This window comes from Podarcis gaigeae (genome assembly GCF_964106915.1).
Source record: "Podarcis gaigeae genome assembly, chromosome: 4".
Classification (NCBI taxonomy): domain Eukaryota; kingdom Metazoa; phylum Chordata; class Lepidosauria; order Squamata; family Lacertidae; genus Podarcis; species Podarcis gaigeae.
In genome coordinates this window covers 41,614,914-41,635,264 of record NC_139677.1, presented here as the reverse complement: position 1 = coordinate 41,635,264, position 20,351 = coordinate 41,614,914, and the positions used below count along the sequence as shown (strand labels likewise).

At 42.2% G+C, this 20,351-nt stretch overlaps 2 long non-coding RNA genes across 2 annotated transcripts in view; one reads left to right on the top strand and one right to left on the bottom strand.

Moving 5' to 3' along the window:
* Positions 1–20,351, top strand: part of LOC310842525 — a 58,391-nt gene that overhangs the window by 32,732 nt on the left and 5,308 nt on the right. Inside the window, exons 4-7 of the long non-coding RNA XR_014563147.1 lie at positions 4,038–4,194; positions 6,367–6,526; positions 7,228–7,337; positions 18,556–18,729. This is a non-coding gene — a long non-coding RNA (uncharacterized lncRNA). The remainder of the gene's footprint in view (positions 1–4,037; positions 4,195–6,366; positions 6,527–7,227; positions 7,338–18,555; positions 18,730–20,351) is intronic.
* Positions 972–6,371, bottom strand: LOC310842561. The gene is made up of 3 exons (XR_014563213.1): positions 6,269–6,371; positions 3,907–4,110; positions 972–1,147 (listed from the first exon to the last, which is right to left on the bottom strand). It is a non-coding gene; the product is annotated as an uncharacterized lncRNA (long non-coding RNA).

The window sequence follows — 20,351 nt, the reverse complement described above, 5'->3', positions numbered from 1 at the left end:
TTTGCAAAATATGTCAGCACAAACACACTTTAGTGCTGAGGAATTAAACAAAGAGAGGAGAAGCAGAAGCTATGTACACTCAAGTGAAATTCAGCAATAATTTATTCAGCTCATTCAACGCTTCCCCAAGTGCCTGTTCTAACTCAAACGGAATATGAGGAGCATATGGAACTATAGATTTGGAAATTGATGCTCAAGTAGCAACCCTTTTCACGAGTGTAATTGTTTTAGTTAGTAATAACTATTCTTCTCCAGTTTTAAATATTTTAAGGAAAAATTTCCACCTAATTGTGAATCTGTTGACTGTTTTTTGCCTCCTGAGACCAGTAAACATATGGCAGAATTCCAACAGGTAGTAGAGACTGACAACCCTACAATCAAAGAAATATTCATGCTTTTATGATCATTGTAGAGCACATAACTTCAATGTTAGAGCAAAATGAAGTGAGTTTGAACAAGAGCAGAACCTCTGGCAACTTTTATATGAGCAGCTACAGCTCAGGACCACAAAGAAATAACCTGGACCAGAAAAGTTTATGCAAACAATTTTTTTGCCCCTGCAAAATCATTGTGGCAAATGGTGTATATAAAGAATTTATAGTCCAGCATGCTGAGTGATCTGCAAACACAGCAGTGTAAGCCTCTGAACAAATATATCAGCATTTATAAGTGATGGGGAGGAGGCATAGGTTTATTCCTTTAAATTGGTTCCCTTTCAGTTGCATTCTTTATTAGCAAGCTCTGTTGTGTCTTATTAAAGGCTTTTAAGTATAGCTTTGAATAAAGCTCAATAACAAGAAAACACTCACTCTCCCCCACCCCACCCCCCAACGTGATGGAATGTTGGTAAACTTTGAATATCTGACACAGAGGCATGACCAGAGAACCATGAAATTAGAATGGTAATTTTTAGTTGACAGAGCAATCTTAAACTTTTCTCTGCTATACAGTATTAATATATGTACCTTTGTCAGTTATTGGTGTTCACCCTCAGCTGGGCCATGATCAGGGTGACTACATTATAAGAAAACAGAGGCAGAAATCTATCTTGAGGTGAACCAACCTTAGGCTCTTTCTAGGTGCACACAAAAACCTTCCGTTTCTTTGTCTATGGCATGCTTTCCATGACTTGAGCAGTCCTACATTCCTACAAGACACAATCATTTATGTTCTTTCTCCTCATTCTAAGAAACACCACAAATTTGATAGGGTAGTTTTAACAGAGGGCTTCAAAAACCCGTCTGAAACTTATTAGAAAAAAAGCTAACCTAAAGTTACAACAGTCAAAAGTTTGACCGCATTCTTCTTACATGCTGTTTTCTATATCTATCTGGCATGGCGACAGAATGAGGAGAAAACCCCCTTGCAGAGTGACTAATTTTTGTGACAGGGCTGTCTCTTGCTATTAAGTTTCTTTTGCACCCTTTCTAGTCTCTTTCTATGAAGGGGGGGGGGGAGTCCTGCAAAGAACTTGAAACAAAATGACCCAAACTTGCCTAAAATGTACTTTCTTATGTGAGGAGATTTATTAAAATGACACTATGTTCTGTTGCAGAAGCATGCACCTGATGCTAATAGTTAAAGGCATTTCGGACCAATAAGTCATTAGTCTGTGGAAAACAGAAAGCTTTGGGGAAGCACATATTGTGCCTATAAACATCACCAGCCACTGTTCTCTGACTCTTGAGCACGACTTGAAACAACCTCTGTATGGTGACTGGTTCCCATGAAGGTTTTATATGTTTTATATGTAGCAAATTGGACCCACTTCATGTAGACATTCTCCACCAGACACTCCTAGTAGTAGCTGCGAGAGCCAGTGTGGTGTAGTGGTTAAGAGTGATAGACTTGTAATCTGGGGAACCGGGTTCGCGTCTCCGCTCCTCCACATGCAGCTGCTGGGTGACCTTGGGCCAGTCACACTTCTCTGAAGTCTCTCAGCCCCACTCACCTCACAGAGTGTTTGTTGTGGGGGAGGAAGGGAAAGGAGAATGTTAGCCGCTTTGAGACTCCTTCGGGTAGTGATAAAGCGGGATATCAAATCCAAACTACTCCTCCTCCTCCTCCTCCTCCTCCTCCTCTTCTTCTTCTTCTTCTTCTTTGAAATTAGTCAAAACAACTGATGGGACCCATCTGGCAGTCTTCACACATAACATTGCCATGTATTGTTTTGAGGGGCCTATTAAGTGGCGCTGATAATAAGTAGACCTGCTATCGGCCTAAGCATAGGAAACTTCTCCATTCAGAGTTGGCCCACTGTTCCTAACAGAGGCTAGCAGCAGCTCTCCAAGGTTTGCCATAGGTCATTGAACCTGGGTCCTTCCCTTAAAATTCTGGGTATCCTAATTCATGTCATCATGGTCCTATGTACAACTGTCTTTGGCTCAAACTAATAAGCTCCGTGCCTGGATCTCCCAATGTCTCCTTCTTTCCCTAAAAGCAAATGCACCTTTTCGAAGCATGGTGTTTGAGATCAGAGCCATAGCATGTATTATGAAAGCATGCAGTTCACAGCAGCACCGGGAGGGAGATGTTTTGCATTGGGAAATTGCCTGCCATGATCCAAATGGCCCTTCACCACATGGCTGCTTTTAAGAAGAATCACACATATCCTGAAATAGTCAAAACAAAAAAAAAATCCTTCCAGTAGCACCTTAAAGACCAACTAAGTTAGTTCTTGGTATGAGCTTTCGTGTGCATGCACACTTCTTCAGATACTTCTTCAGCACTCGAAAGCTCATACCAAGAACTGACTTAGTTGGTCTTTAAGGTGCTACTGGAAGGAATTTTGTTTTGTTTTGACTATGGCAGACCAACACGGCTACCTATCTGTAACTGAATCCTGAAATAGGTGAAGTTTGTCCCTTAATACTAGTTCTTGTTCCAGTATGCCAGTGTTGAGAACCCTCCAGTCTTGCCATTAGTGCAATAGCTATCCTTCAAACTGCTGTGTCATTTCCCCTTTGCCAGCTCCCGTGTGTCAAAGCAGTGCTGTAGAAGAGGAATAACTGATAATATGAGAGGGGTATTTGTTTCTTAGAAAGTGGAATGGAGTCAGTTTGGCCTAGTCATATTCTGAATTGATGCAGCTTGAACTCAGCAATGCTTAAAACCAGGTTCAAGTTGTAACGCTTTCTCAATCTCACATGAATTGCGTCTTTGTTTGAAAAAAGTTGTTTTGTTTCATGAATTATCGTCACTTTTTTTGATGGTTCCCTGAATTGGGGTTGTCAACCGACAACAGTGATAAACCAAGCTTTTCATGTTATCAGCTGTGGAAGACTTTGCCAATAGATACACATTGGCTCCTTCAGTGCCACCTTTTAAACACCTGCTGATAACTTTTCTATTTTGCCAGCCCTAGGCAGGCCATTAAGAGTACATCCCCACAATTGTCTATAGATTTATTTATTTATTTATTTATTTATTATTGCTTTTAACTTGTTTTTAACTTTTTATGGCTTTACTGTCTGGTTTTTGTTTTATATTGTAAACCCCTGTGATTATTATTTTTTTATGATGCAGCAGCATATAAATATTTTAATAAATAACTGGTTTTCTTTGATAAAATTATTGCAGTAATACGTAAGGGAGCTGGGCATGTTTAGCCTGGAGAAGAGGAGGTTAAGGGGTGATGTGATAGCCATGTTCAAATATATAAAAGGATGTCACATAGAGGAGGGAGAAAGGTTATCTTCTGCTGCTCCAGAGAAGCGGACACGGAGCAATGGATCCAAACCACAAGAAAGAAGATTCCACCTAAACATTAGGAAGAACTTCCTGACAGTAAGAGCTGTGTGTGCACACTTAGGGGTCCATGTATTACCCAGTTCCTCACATCCTCCCTGCCCATCATACTGAGAAGGGCATTTTGCTCATTAGAATAACAATGGTCCGTTTCCTTACCTGTTTTTTTAATGGATGAATGGAAGTGAGGATACACTGACTTTTCTATAAACACTTGGATACACGTCTGCTTTTGTCCCCCAATTCTCCCTTCTCCTTCGTTTTGCTGCTCTTGCGTCTTCACCGTTCAGCACCTGGCAAATCCCTCATGATGCAAGCGGTTCTAGTCCCACCTTGAACAATGGGAAGAGTTCCCAAGGAAACCTGCAAATTCAACAAAGATAACCCCAATGTGTCAGAAGCTCTACAGCGCGGAATGGTAATGCACTGTCCTTTCCATCCAAATTGGTAAGGGTATCTAATTAATTTGGCAGAGTTTTCCAGCCCTCAATTACGGCATCTGTTGCAGCACGGAACAATCTAGAGCAACCATCTGTCTTTCTACATGTAAAATGAATGGATGAGCAAAGATATAATTTTATTTTAGCAGCAGAGGGTAGGAACGAGCATGATACCCAGGCTGAAGCTGTACACTTCAAATTGTCAAGGTTAATTACCAGAGAAATATACAGAGCTGCATATTGGGCTGGAGTAGGCTTGGTGTTCCGTGCCAAAGCACAGTTGGAAGGAGATTAGCAACGAGCAAGTTATACAGGATCATACAGGTTTCGTTATATTGGATGTATAAATCTCTTTACCTCTTCCAGCTAATCAGTGCTCATCCCGGGTGCCCACCTGAGGCCCATTTTTCTGCCAAGAGCATCTTGGGCAAGAGAAGCAAAGGGGAACTGTACAACATCTGCTGCGTCTGGATGTAAACCCAGCATTTGACTGCAGTTGACCCACTCAGGGACTTGTAATTTAAGACCTGTTTCTGATAGCACCCATTTTGCATGTGGAAGTGGAGATACACAACAGCAGGCATGGTTGTCTGTGTGTTTTTGGTTTGATGAAAGCATCTCTATGGGGTGTATGTAAATAAGCAATGAACTGTGGCTCCCGTACAGCAGAGGGAAGATCATGCGCAAACAGGTGCTGCGGATGTGTCTCTTGGGGCATGGCAACAAGGGTCTAAAAGGTGAACATGAGAGTGCAAACATGAGGCCTTATCAAACAGTTTTGAAGAGCCCCAGTAATCAGTTCAGGAAAAGAACTGGGTTCAGTCCACAAGTGGTTTTGAAGGTGATTTCAGTGGGGCTTCTGCCCGCTGGCTCAGGTCTTCCCAGTTCTGGTAAACACATGTGTTTCACTTGTTGGATCAAGGCAATAGCTTCACCATCCTCCATCATGAGCTCAGACATGCAGCTGAAGGAGCTTTTGCCTTCAGATGAGCAAAACAGGAAACCTCTGCATGTGTAGTGTTTTGGTTTGTATTGATCATGGGTAGGCAAACTAAGGTCCGGGGGCCAGATCCGGCCCAATCGCCTTCTAAATCTAAATCTGGCCCATAGATGGTCCAGGAATCAGCGTGTTTTTATATGAATAGAATGTGTCCTTTTAAAAAAATGCATCTCTGGGTAATTTGTGGGGCCTGCCTGGTGTTTTTACATGAGTAGAATGTGTGCTTTTATTTAAAATGTGTCTCTGGGTTATTTGTGGGGCATGGGAATTCGTTCATCCCCCCCCCAAAAAAAATAGTCCGGCCCCCCACAAGGTCTGAGGGACAGTGGACTGGCCCCCTGCTGAAAAAGTTTGCTGACCCCTATTTTAGAATATACAATGTGGTTTTCTCAGGTCTTCAGCTGTTGTCATTGCATACATCTGCAGCAAGTGTTGCCAGAAATATTGATGTTGTTTAAACAATTTTCAACAAGAAGGAATCATTCCAAAGCTCATGGTGTATAAAATAAAATACATTATGTTATTTTCGTCAGGGCTACATAAACCAGAAAACAAAACACAAACTGTTTAGGTTGCAATCCTATGGCCCCTGAAAGTGCATCCCTGGGGCGATAGGATACCTCAGATTGCTTTAAGTGCTCGTGGAAATTCATCACCAATTTGGTGCAAATTTCTCCCAATGCAAACATTTTTCTAGGAAATTTTGCCTAATAAACATGTTTTGCAAAACAATTTCCCTTAATGTAAGATACCTTTGTATGTTGTATCACTGATATATGCATTTTTATGCACTCTTTACCCTAGTATATGTATTTTTGTACAGGTTACTTGAACATAAAATTGCACAGCAAAATTCTGTGGTGTGAATTGCAAACAATGGTCGTTTGTTTCTTTTTTGTTTTTGTTTTAGTTTGCATATTGTTTCAGAAAGTGCAAATCTGATAGGTTTGCTTTTAAATTCAGCCAGAAGCAAAGGGCAGCCGGGTCATGGCAAAAGCAGAAAATCCCAGCTTGAGCTCCTCAGGTTTCACTTAGAGTTGTATGCCCAGGCCTATCAGGAATGCTTTTGTACTGACAATACTGGCACTCTTAGACCTTCAGGTCTCTTGTGTGTATCAAACTGGAACATCCTGATTTAAATTTTATTTAGCCTTTATTGATTTTTCTTCTTTTTCTTAGCAAGGAGAAGGCATGATGTATATTCCTGTGAGCTAGAAGGAATGGAGAAGCACGATTAAAAATGACCTACTTTAGTATGATAAATAATACGTCAGAAATTGAACAGATGGACCCCTGCTGCTACATTCAAGACTAATTTCTCACCCTTCTTCATGCTCAGGTTTGGTGCTGCATTATAACTGCATCATTCTAAGCCTTTCAGCTTGACCCATCTGATAGACAATGGTTCCTGTATTGAATACAGTATATTCTCTACAGCCATATTTATGCATGGTTATCTATGTTAAATCAAACTCACTGAGGGTGGCATGGGGGTTCCCTGTAACTGGTGGCTTCACCTTTGACTCTGAGTCTTCAAACTGCATTCAGCTGAATGCATCAGCACAGAGGCTTCTATTGGAAATGCTGAATGTTCTTAGATGCCTCTTTTACACAACGGGAAGTGAAGCTGGTGGGGAGGAGGACATTGGCAGTGGCGTGCACCCCCCCTTTCCCCCATGCAGCTTTATTTCAGCACAGAGAACTTAATGTAGGGTCCGCCAGCATGGTGCCAGGGTGCCTGCTGGTATCTCCTGCGGTGCCTGAGAAATGTCTAATTACGTATCCCCTCAAAAATCTACATTGTGTGAAAGATTCTTTGCTCTTCCTGTGCCATTCCTGTTTGCACTGGCTCAGCCTTTCATACATAAAACCCTCTCTTAAATAAGCCCACATTTCAGTGGATGCCAGCATATTCAGTGGACACTCTCTTTTCTGTTCTGAACAAAGAGCTTCTTTTTTTGAGTCTTGCATTGGCTGATGTAGGCACCTGCTCCCTGTTGCACGTGCCCACACTAACTATCTCTTTGTCTGCTCCTTTAGGTGTGGAAGCCATTTTGTATTGCCCCACATTCCCATGGCAACCATTTTATGTTATGCTACACTCCCATGGCAGCCATCAAAGTTCCAAATGTGCCCACTGGCCACGAAAGGTAAAAACCCTGATATAATACCTGAATATTGCTACCATTATCACTTCTGGGTTTGTGGTGTTCGGGAGCCGATTTGTTTGACAACCAAGGCGTTCAACAACCAAGGTACCACTGTATTTAAAATCCGCTTTGAGTCGTTCCCCCCCCCAACAAACAATCAACCAGTGTGTACATTTATGAAATAAACATAACCTCTTGCTGTGTCATATGAGGAGTTTTGCTAGACTAAGACCACTGTGTTGAAAAAGGATGGAATGGAACTTGACACAGTTGAATGGGCATTGGATCTAATCGGTTGTCATGCGGAAACAACCGCTTTTCAGTGTTATCATCCAGCTGGCATGTGTCTTTAGTGCACAACTGGTAAAGTGGGACACATCTTGTTGACGAAGATCCCCTTTCCATAAAAAGTAACAAACCAAAATCATGGCAGAAAAATAATTGACACTTCACATCCATTATACATTCGTACCAGTTCCAAAGATGGCGTAAATCATGGCACATATGGAAAATACGTTTTCCTTATTGCTCTGAAAATAATGTTGGAAGTGCTTTTAATGTAAAATAAACTTTGGCCTACAGGCAAAGGATTCTTAAGCCTGTCTTCCCAAGAGTAGCAACACTGTTGGCAGAGGTTTCCTTTAAAGCATTTTGGCTGCTTACTCTTGTATACAAGGACCCAGGCAGAATCAGGGAAGAATTTGTTGTTTGTGCTTAGCAGGAAAGGGTTAAAAAGTGCTTTGTGTGTGCCTGATTCATGGGGGATTTAAACTGCAGGAAACAGAGCAGTGGTGCAATGTAGATAATTTTAGACTCTGGACTCTGGTGCTATTTGTGTGTGTTGCAGGGAAGTGCTCTTAGGTGTATTACCTCACTCCAGATTGTGGCAAGCCAGCTGTACTATAGTGGGGGTGGGGCCTTCTTGCTCTTTCTGCAGAGGGGAGCCATGGACTTCTGCCTGGAAGTCTTGTACTGACAGCACCATTGCAGCAGAATTAATGCTGGCTGGGCCTTCAGCCCTAGCTGCTCTTGTAACCTGTAGCCTAACCACCATCCAAATCCAAAGAAAAGGTGCATGAATGTGAACGCGAGGACTGATGTGATTTTGTACCTGCTGACTAGTTTTCCATATGAAACTCTACACAGTAGTGATTGGATTGGGTTCCACAGGGTGGATGTTTCTATCTTCCCAGCTTGAGAATGGACAATGGCAAATAACTGGAGTGCAGACATGAGTAAATAAGTATGATGCGTTGCCTGCCTGAGGTATGAGCAGCTAGAATACAAAACAGGAATACAGTGGAACAAGTAGGAGGCAGCTGTTTCTTGTGGAAGATGCATACATTTTTGGCCGATGTAATCTGCTGAAAGCATGCAGGTGAATGAGCTGTTGATGGTATGACATTATTAGGACCAGGAGTGCCAAAGTAGATGGAGGGCCAGAGCTAGATTTGGGGTTTATTCCCTAACTGTTGCTTGAAATCAGTAGGGGGATCATTTCACATGGGTGAAATAATAATAATAATTTATTTATATCCCGTCCTCCCCAGCTGAAGCTGGGCTCAGAGCGGCTAACAACAATAAAAGTAACACAGCATTCTAAAATCAGTTCAAAATCAAATTAATGGCAACCATTAATTAGAGTTCTATGAGGATTACCAAAGGAGGGGGTCAGATGCCTGCTTTGAGATATATTCAGGATTCAAGATTTGATTCTAGTCACTCTTACCGTATGTAGGAGCAAGCCTCACAGTACACAGCAGGACTTGCTTGCTGAGTCAATATGTGTAGGATTGTGCCTAACTTGCAAAAAAGGAGAGGCCATTTTTTCTAGCTCCATATCCTTTGGCCCTCTTAAATAGCACCTCTGCTGTTGGTCAGTAGCTGTTTCAGATTGGGCCATCTCGCAGATAACACCTAAGAGAATTGTAATGTTTGAGTCTTGAGTATAGAGATGCTAACTTGTCAAATTCAGTGGGAAACTAGGATGCTGCCAGGATAAAGATATCCCTATAGCAGCCGCTTGAATTCTGTGAAACACAGTAAACAGAATTGGGGATGGAAGAATTATAGTTTATATCATATGTTTGGAATTATTACTTTGGCAGGAGTGAGGTGGGCGCAGGTGGCATTCAAATGCCCCATTAGGTGCATGAGCAAATTCATACTTGGCAGTTAGCTGCTCTCTGTCAAACTGCAGTTTAAGGTTTCCGAACGCTAAATGCTACTGTGGCAGCCACTGACACGTCTACAGGCATTCAAGTCTTGGGAGCTTGCATTTTATCTATGATCAAGTACAACTCGGTAGGCAGACACAAGCTCCCAAGTCCATTCATTTCATGTGTGTGTTTATCATTTTTGAATATTCAAGTCTGGCTCCCCATGATATTGTGCTTGTTGCCATTTATTTGAATGCTTTAAAAATGCATATTAAAAATGGTTCTGTTGTATTTTACTGGGAATCAAATGTGGGGCACCTGCCAGAAAGTGAATAAGAGGGGGGGAAATCCCTTTGGGTACAGTATGTAACAGTTTGAGATGTCTCTCTCTCTCCCCCCAATCCCCACTTACAATATTTTTTTCTGATTTAATCATGGAATGTCCCACTTTACCTTAGGATGTTCCTATTTTCATTGGAGAAAATAGGGACATGACCCTAGTGAGGGTATGACCTTAGTGACTTCACAGTTCCAGGATACACATGACAGGGTCCTTTTTGCATACCCCCAGGGGAAGCCATGCCACATCAAGATGGGGGCCAATGTCACATAACTGTGGAATGGGGCCCTGGGTGCAGTCTCACTGCCCCTTTCTTTGAGAGGCCTTTTGCTGCTTGTATAGACCAGACTTGACTACTGAGAATTCTAATGGCTCCCTCAAAGAGGAAGCTAGAGAGGATTGTACAGCTATCTGTTCCATCTCTTCTTTATCTTTTCTTTCATTGGCAGCTGATTGTGGTTGCTCTTCCCAATTCCTTGGAAAAAATAGCCACTAACTGAGAGAGAGATAAGTATCAACAGCGGAGAAAGGTGGTCAGTGGAGCTACGACAAGCATGAATGAATACTGGAGAAAGGTGATCAATGGGTCTACAATCCCTTCCAACTTTCTCCTTGAAGAACCTACATAATTCTCAACAGTCAGAGTCTTGCTCTTCTTCAGAACAGTTTCATGTGATGAGGTAACACGCAGCCAAGGTCTCAGTAAATGGGAAGCTGTAACGGGTTAGGAATGCATTTCCATCTTCCAACCCTGTTGAGGTCCCAACTGAAAAGGATGCGGAAAGTTATTGTTACAGGGCACAATGAGACATCCCACAGGGAAGTGTTGCAGAAAATTCTTCTGGTCCAGTTAAGATAAATCAACCTGACAATGTCAGAAGTGACTATCAGACACTTGCTGGTACAAAGGGAGCGGAAAGAAGACATCTCTTTAGGGACAAGAGAGGTAGAAACAAAACAAAAAGCAGAATGTCATCTGATACCATAGGACAGCCGACACCAAGTCTAAAGTTGAGTCATGTCAGCTAAAGACAGCTCTGAAATCTGGCTAGGAGGTTTACTTGAACCACTTTCTCAGGCAATCAGTGAGATTTTGGATGCAAGCAGGCAGAAGGGGTTAGATATTGACTGCTGTCTTGTTCTGCAATTAGGAACCTATGAGCTGTGAGTATTGGCAATATAATATTCTAGGGCCCAAGGATTCCCCTAGACTTCCAATATCTTGCCCCCCAACATGTCTGGCTCTCCAGGGTTAACTTGCCTCTCCCGTACCCAGTACCTTCCTTACTTTGTGCATTAAGTCAAAACATGAACAAGGAGCAAGTTAGTGTCTAGAAACTCATGCTTTGCAAATGGTGTTTACCTGAACAGAGGTGTGGCTTTGTGGAGATTTTCCACATCTGGTCAGGGAGGTATGTGATGAACCTCCTAAGAATTCTCAGCACCCAGGATTCCCAGGATTCTTTTGGTGGAAGTCATGACTGGTATAAGAGTGCTTTAAAAGTACCGGTATGTTGCAGATGAGATACCTTATTTTGGTGACCCATGTGAAGTGGAGATAAGCAGGAGGGTGGAGCAGGCAATAAAACTAGCATTCTGGGGTTTGCATCTTGGATCAGCCCAGAGCAAATATTAAGGAATGGGAAGTTAGGAGGACAAAGAGATTTCCTTCACCATCCTATATATACACACCAGCATAGTCTTGTCACAGGGCTGGGTGGAATGCTTAAATAGTTAACAAGAAGTGCTGTGATTATGTAAGTGTGTTTTAAATCTTGGAGTGAGCATGAAGTCTCATTCCTAAGGGCATAAACTAACTGCAAACCAAGGAGGAGGGGGAGAAAAAACACACACCATCCCTTGTGGCGAGGTCATTCTATAAATGCCTGCTGCCAAGTCTGTAAAGTGCTCTGGAAGCTTTGGATGAAAAAGAATTCACAAGTATTTGGGGAAGCAGGGAGGGGGGGGGGAAGGATTCTGAATGGCCTATTAGACGTCCTATTAGGTCTTTCCTTCAAGTCTCAGAATGTCAGTCGAGTTGTTTACACAGTGCCACACCAAAATTGTACAGCAAAAAGGAAAAAAGAGATACCCGAGTTTTATCACATGGCCATAGGAACCAACTCCTAGGGGCTGAGGTCCCCCCCCTTGAAATTTTTGAGGGGTCCAGTTCCCCCACCCCCCAAAAAGTTGATGGGCATTGTCATTCAAATGGTGTGCATGTGTCGCATCATGTGATCAATAATTTGGGGTGGGGCTTACCTGTCCTACAATGTTTTATTCAGGTTGGCCCTCAACTGCAACTTATTTGTAACATTTCAAATTTGTAAAAGCATGAGGTAAACAGCTAGACAAGGAGACCTCAGTATGTAAAGGATCGGGCTGTAGGTCACATATACAACAGAGCAACGAAAGATTCTTATTGAATGCTGCTTGTTGGTAGGCATGGTTCACAGGAAATCATTAGTGCACTGATTTGATTTGAATGTTCTAACTTATTTCCCATAAAGCTCCTGGAATTTGGGGCAAACAATGAGCACTTCTGGTGGAAGATTAGCCCAAGGTACTTAGGAACGGCTGAACTGGAGGTTTAGCCGCCTCAAAGTAATCTCATGAAATATATAAACTCTGGAATGAAGCTAATTAAAGCCTCCAAAATCCTTAACCCTACCACTTCGGAGAAGGGTTTGGGAAATCTTTAAGATCTTTAGAGAGAATTTAGCCTAGGTGCTCAGCTGAAAAGAGCACTGCTGAGAGACCCACTTCTTTGGGAGAATTTACTACAAGAAAAGGGGTGGGTGGGAAAACTGTTTGGATGAAAGAGTATAGGTGTTGGACTGTCACATATGTTTTCTGGCGATGTAGAAGGGAGAGATTCTGTCCCTAATGAGCAGATTCCTTGCTCCATTGTTTTAAGCCTGTTTAATGGCTTGATCGTAGCCTTATGCTCACTTTAAAAACAACACCCAAATGATTAAATGCCTTCACTGACAGCAGTACCCCAAGGTCTCAGGCATGCGTCTTTCCTTAGAGATCCTTTAACTAGAAGAGCATGCAAAACATGTGTTCTTCTGCTGAGCTAAGGCTCCCTCCTGCCTGAAAGAGGAAGAAGAGGGCAGCCATTGATTAACCAGTGCCACTTTTCAGTGGGAAGGGAATCACAGGCTGTGAGGCCTGATGTGGCCTTCGATATCTCTTTGTATGGCCCTTGGGACTTTTTCCAGGCTACATTTCCTCCCCAGCGGCATCACAACGGAGGGCGGGCGGCGGTGCGCCCCGGGTTCCACATCTGGGAGGGTGACAAGGTGGCACCCCGTGGGGTGCTTGCCCTGCCGCCCCGGCCCAGGCGCAGTGGCACGAGCAGCCATTGCGCCACTACACCCGCATGTGGAGGATCCTCCGTTCGTGGCTGCAGCCATGAGCAGAGGATCCCGGTGCCAGACCGCTATGTACAGCGCGTGTGCGGCATCACATGCATGCGCAGCACACATGCACTGTACATAGCGGTTTGCCGCCGGCGCTGCTCGAGCGCTGTATGGATGGCGGTGGGATCCCGGCACCAAGCGCCACCGCCACCAAACTGCTATGTACATTGCATGTGTGGTGTCGCTACATACAGTGCATGCGTCGTACGCCGCCGCACATGTGCCCTATGTAGCGATGCCCCGCTCCGGGTGTCATGACGCCTTCGTTTGCCCCTGCTCTTGCAGCGTCCTCAAGTGTTTTCACCTGGGTGGAACGTATGCTTGAATTCTTGCTTACTTAGATGGAGGATAGCTAAACTTGACCTTTATTTCTCCACCCTGTCTCTGGCAGCTGCCCATCACTGGCAAGTGGGGTTGCTGGAAGGTCTTCTATCTTAAAAAGAAAAAAAGAAAAAAGGTTTCCCATCCCTGCCTTTAAACCACACCTGAAGCAGCAGTGATACTTGACTTTGCTCTGACTAGCTGAAGAAAAGCTTTCTGAAAGTAATGACAAGGCAAGACTTTGATCATAATTTGTAATAGGCCTTTGTTATGCTGGTCCCATCCAGATACTTTGGTTCTCATCAGCCTCTGGCATGCTTGCCCCAGTATGGCTGTTCTGAGGGAATATGGAAAACTAACAATGCACAAAAAACCCCAGTAATACAGACATACTGTTAGGGAAGGACAAAATAAATACAGACACAGTAAACAATAGATATACTATATTTTAATAAGCTATTACTCCTTGGTATTCTTTTTAAAGATTGTACTTACCACAATGAGAAGCAGCTCAGAATTCTGTTTTTGATCAAGCGAGGTAGCCCTGGATTTCCACAATCTCAAAATAAACAGTTATGTGTTTGTGTTATAGACAAATCTCTGAATATAAGACGATTAGGGGCAACCTAATCAGGGATTATTGTTAATAAACTTGAACTAAGCCACACGTGGTTAGGTAGCAAGAAACTGACCCAGTAATATGACAGCTCCTGTGGAAATGAAATCTTAAATACAAAAATAAAATTAAAAATGCACATACACAAATATACTCTCTCTAGCCAAGTGGCATAATCATGCACTGTGATTATGAATAATAAATAACAATAATTATATTTATAAAGCAGCCTGCACATATACTATGATGGCACTTGTGATTCAATGAGCTGTTTCATCAAGCAGAGTATGATTAAATGAAAGAACACTTATTTTAAAAGGACATTTTAGAAAACGAAACAGGGAAGGGAAAGGATGAAAAGCATATCTGTACTATTTTATATTTTCCAAACCTGTTGTTTCTTTAGCCACTGATTTGTCCAGGTCACTAGACTTGCCTGTTCTTATATAACATTTGACCCAGTCACAGAGCTATACATGCCCTCCAACTGTATACATGTCTACTCAGAAGTAAGCAGGCCTACTGAATTCCGGGGACTAACTTCCAGGTAAGTCTGCATAGGAGGGAACAGAAAATTTACCAGTCTGGGGGTGGGACTAGTGCCATGTTGAATTCTGGGGATGTGTAAAATTTTAGCTGCAAAAGTTATTTGTGGGTAGCATTACAAAAATGTTCACAAACCTTGCACTCTGCATCCATAGGAGACCATCTCATTTGATTAATGTGCACTAGGGCTTTTTCTGCGGTGTTGCCCCAAAAGTGGTAAACTCACTCTCAAGACATTAAGTTATCGCCCTCTCTTTAATTAACCACTGTTAATTGAAAAGATTCATGTTTAAATAAGCTTTTGAGTCTGTAACTGCTTGACGTGTTGATTTTGAGACCTGCAAATTTGCGTGTTGTTGTTTTGGCTGCTGTCTCTAGTTTGATCATTTGTGTTGGATCACAGTTGGTTGTTTTGTGGAGGGGAGAAGTAGGGTACATTTTAAATAAATAAATACACAATTATAGCCGTAGTCACTAGAACTAGGGAGTTGGCTAAAAATATAGGTGCTCTGTAGGTGAATTTACATTTAATTCGTGGAAACCCCACTTCCAAATTGGGCCCTCTGCACATAAGAACTTCTGTATAATGTCTTGTTTCATTAGCAGAAGAGGTTTTGGTTTTTAGCACATGTTGCCTATTCAGACGAGCCAGTTTGTCTCTGGCATTTTTTTTTTCTTTCAATATTTGATTTGCAAAGGGTTGAAATAATTATAAAGAATTGTTTTGCTCAAGAGACTCTGGACTTACAACACTATAGAACTGCCATTTACTAGGATTTTTAAAGGACATCATTACATAAATATCTAGTGTGGCAGTGACTCTTCTTTTTTCAACTGCCCTTGAAACTTGAGCTTATAATGTAAGCACAGGGCCAGGACTAGCGTTGTCTGAAGATTAGCAGTCAATCAAAGAGCCCCTACAGATTAAACCTGCATCAAGGTAGACCTGGTAGATCCATAAATTCAAAGAGGGAAAACAGAAGGATAGCAGCTGGCGAAAAAAGATTACTTTTCTCATTCCACAGTACATCACATTGTACTGCAGCTCTCAAAGTGAGAACAAATTATGACTAAATGTTCAATGACTGAGGGATTAGAGAGTTCAGTTTAATAAACAGGCAGAAGCCCTGGTAATTCCTAGTGAAAAGAGACTTTAATAACTCACTTTGGATACGTTGATAACAGGAATAGGCGAGCGCTATAATAGAGACAGAGTGAAAAGTGACAGTCATTTTCAAACTTGCTACTTTGCCAAATGATTGAATCTCAATCATTCAAGTCCAATGGGCTCTTGAGTCTGATGGAACAGGGAAGCAGCCATCACTAGGAATAATGTACTTGTATAAATAACTTTTCTTATCTCATGAAAAGTTCCTGTTTGAGCAGCAGTGCTTTAGCCTTCCTTGTTGGGTACAAAACAAATATATATTCTCGTGCACTTAATTATTATTTTCAAAATGCTTCCAGATAGCTAAGGAAGGAGATGGCTTACATTGTTAACGTAATATGTACAAATGTGGGTCCAGTGGCTTTATTTGTACATTCAAAATTTGGCCTTCATTCAAACCACACTTGATTAAAGCTTTGAAGCCTTACTACTTTTAAGCATTAAGCAATATGATCTGAATATGTATGTACAGCAGGGCGGGTCCAAGACATGTTACTACCTGAGGTGCAGCAGCAAATGATCTTCAGTCTCCCTCAAGAGTCATGCCGTTTTGTATCCAAGGTGGCTGAGACAGAAAATTTCACAATCAAGTATTTGTGCAATCCCTTCCTGACTGTAAAAATACAGCAACAGTAAATTTCATAGCTAACAATATGCTCCCCTTTCATGATACCGCAAATCAGCTGCCTGAGGCAGTTGCCTCCCTCTGCCTAATGGTAGGGCCAGTTCTGTCTCACAGCATATATTGCCATATATTGAGCGAAGGTTTGGTACCATTTCCAAAATTTTAGTCTTAAAGTATTTAAATGCAGGCAGCAGAAAAATAAAATCCTCTTGTTTTTAAAATTAAGGACTTAAAAACCAAAACTCGTTTGTCTAGAAATGACAGGGAAGGGTCAGAGCATCTTCTATGCATGCAGAAGATTCCAGGTTCAGTTGTTGGCTGGGAGAGAATTCTGCCTGCCGTCTTGGAGGGCTGCTGCCGGCCACTGCAACTGTGCTCAGTGGGCCAATGGTCTGACTCAATATAAGGCAGCTTCTTATGCTCCTATTTAATTATTCTTTCTAGCTATACATACGTTCAAGAAAATGGTTTGCACGATGTGCTGTGGAAAGAGTAGGTTCAATAGCCTGCAGTCCTTTCCCCCTAATTATGCCAGGTCAAGATTGCATATGATTTGGCCTATGCACATTGGACTTTGTGCTCGTAGGCATAGCTGATATGTCAGTTCTAATGTGCAGAGGAGTGCCAGGTTGCTAGGCTGGTATGAGCAGAGGTGAGGCAGGCTTGGCACCAGAACAGAATTGTGTCCTAATGATGCACACCTTCCTCTGATTTTGTTTGGGAAATGTACTAGAGGGTTTTGAATGTCTTAACGAGATTATGCATCCGGATGCAAATCAGTGGCACACAAGGCTCCAGCATGCAGCTGAGCACAGACTTAGGCTGGGAGGGTGTCTGAGAAGGCAACTGAAACTCTGAGCTTCCATACAATCTGAGGTGGGCTTGTTACGGGGTTCAGAGTTCAGTTTCCTCAGAATGAAGGTCAGCAAAAACTGGGGGGTGGGGGAAGCCCTCTGAACACTGAGGGTGCCTGGCCTCTTCAAATAACAACAAAAAACTACTGGCCCCTAGGACCTCTAAAAACTATCTGTAATTGCAAGTAGTCTTATAAGAGATAACCTCACAGTAATAACATTCTTTCGTATCCCTGTCTCATCCCTTCTGTCACCCATGCCTACTAGCGCTATGTGCTACATCTTGTGACTTCAATTTGCTCTGATTTCTGAGTTGTTGTTTCTTCCATCTCTGTCAGGAATGCTTCTAACAATAAGCCCCTGACAGTTTGCACTACTGCTAAGTAACTTCACTTCGCTTACCTCAGCTCCTTAAAGCTAACAAGCCATGCGTGTTTCTCTTCTCCAAAATTCCTCCACAACATTACAAAACTATTTCCAGTATCCTTCAAAGCTTTAGGAGGCAGGGTGTGTTTGTGTGTGCCCAATGAGCTGATGGCAGGCATTCGGGCCCTGGTCAAATTGCCACCTTTGGAACTTTAAATAAAACTCCCAGATGCTAATTCTTGCCTTTTAGTTGTGTGGTTTTTAATTGTTCCCTTTTGTTTTGCATGGAACTCTATGGGTATCGCTGTGCTTGCGTTTTCACAAGGCAAGTCAGCGCAGCTGTAAACTAGTGTATAATTGCATCTTTAAAAATAAAATTCCAATGTGTTTGAAACAAATGCAACAAACTTCTCTTCCCCTACCAGAATTATGGGGGAAGTTAGGAGGGCCATTAATGAAATCCAGTCAAATCGTAGCATTTTAAAAACAGTAGGTAAAAGGGGACTGTTGTAAAAGCTAAGGGGGCTTCCCTGCTCCTATAATTCAAGCCCTGCCTTCTCTGCCACATTCAGAATCCTCTGTGGAAATCACAATTCGAAAAATGAATTGTTTGTGTCTGTTGCATTGCTTGAGAACTTCAATGTAACTCAAGTTGAAAAGTTTTGCTGGGTTCTTTCATCATAAAATATGTCATGAAACATTAAAGCAGGGTTTGTTTAATTGTGTGTCGTTTCTTGCGTATTTGGTCCTTTAGGCATTATAAACAGCAAAAGCCTGTCTCTTCCTTTCTCTCTACAGACACTTGGAACGTTTCTCTTTGCAAAACGAGCGCTCCCTTTCCATAAAAAATGAAAGCCTTGCAACCAGCACCAGGGCACTCAAATATCATTGGAGAATTGAAACCTGTCACACTGCATTCCATAATTTTCCAGCATCGCAGGAATGATTCACCCTGATCGAGACTGCAGGCAAGTGACAAAATACTGCTGTATTAGCCAAATAATAAAAAAAGCAATTTTTGCTTGTTTTGTCTCATTTTTAATCCATCGTATAAGGAAAAGCACATGGAGACGGTGAACCTGCATAAAAGCACAAATGACTAATGCAAAATCAACACACTTTAAATCTCTTTGAGTTGTATCCAACTGTGCTTTTGCTAAAGCAAGTCGAGGCAACTGATTTTTGCTGACTGACCCCACACTTTGTTCTGGGGCCTCTTTCTCTGGCTTCTAAAAAAAAGGAGCTCAGAAAACCACGCTAAAATGAGTTAGGTGGGCTGCTGTCGAATGCCATATTGTCAAAAGTACCTTCTCTTGAATAGCTGAAGGTAGGAGATCCAAATGTCAGGCTGAGGATCAGAGACCTCTCACATCTGCATTTAAGGCCACAAAAAAGCATTTAACAGCTTTGTGCAAAGGTCTCCCAAGTTTAGCCTTCACTATTTGCAGGCAGGGGGAAATTCTAAAGTTTCTGCTACGTATTTAGCCTTTCCTGCAAATTCCGAGAGTGAGCATTGCGCCTGATCCACAGCTAGTGCCTTGTCGAACAAGAATAGCAAAGGAGATACAGTCTAGTATGCTCCTGAGATAATTACCTTCTTTTTCATATCCTCTGTCAGTCAAGCTGTACAATCCTTTAAACAGCCACACTAAAAAATATTTCAAAAGGCTTTACCTGACGTCTGCAAAAGCAGAAACACTTGAAAACTTAATCCCACTTGATAAAAGCTGGCTGTGCTGATTGATTTAAATCAGAAACACAGGATCTGGCTATTGGGTACAGAAACTGTGGAACAGTAAAATCAAATTCCCACCCATTTCTGTACAATGGAATGCAAGGGAATTTCACATACCTACTAAATATTTCATTGATTTTTAGGGGCCATCTCCAAGATCTTAAGTTTGATTTACTGCACACTGCTTTCTTGAATATACTTTTGCATCCAAACTGCTAATAGTTAGGACTTAACAAAGTTATTAGTGAATTTTTTTAAAAAATGAGCATCAATGCTACTGTTGCTGTTAGTAGTTTGGGGCAGAATAGTCTCCTTACAAGATGGAGGAAAAGAACTGCATTGAATCTCGTTATTTTGAGAACACGAGTGGAGCAGGAACGGTTTCCATTGCAGTGGCCTGTTAAAAGCATACAGTTAAGTAACGTTCAGCTGAATGTGCAAACTGCAATCTATAGAGCTGGAGAGGACATAAAATGTGGGTGTTTGCAAAGTGATCATGATGTTGTAGACACTGAATGATCAACAGTGAACTTGCTATTTGGAGATGAATGACTGGATGTTGTTCAGAGGATGATTGCTGCGGTTATTACTAGCTTGTTTATTTTTGGGATGGAAATCAGCTGTTTGCACATCGAGAACCCGAGACCACCCCCTCGTTGATGAATAAGACACAAGGACACAGATATTAGGTTAATGTTATTGGGCAAATTTAGGCCACAACTTTATTGGTTACAGAATGTGAGCGGTATTGGCTTAGGCACTGGAATTGACCAGACTATATCTGACTCCTGCCCATCATGTAGGGAGTCCAATAAGGGTCAACCACTGGTAGGGGGAGCCCCGTTGATGCAAACCAACT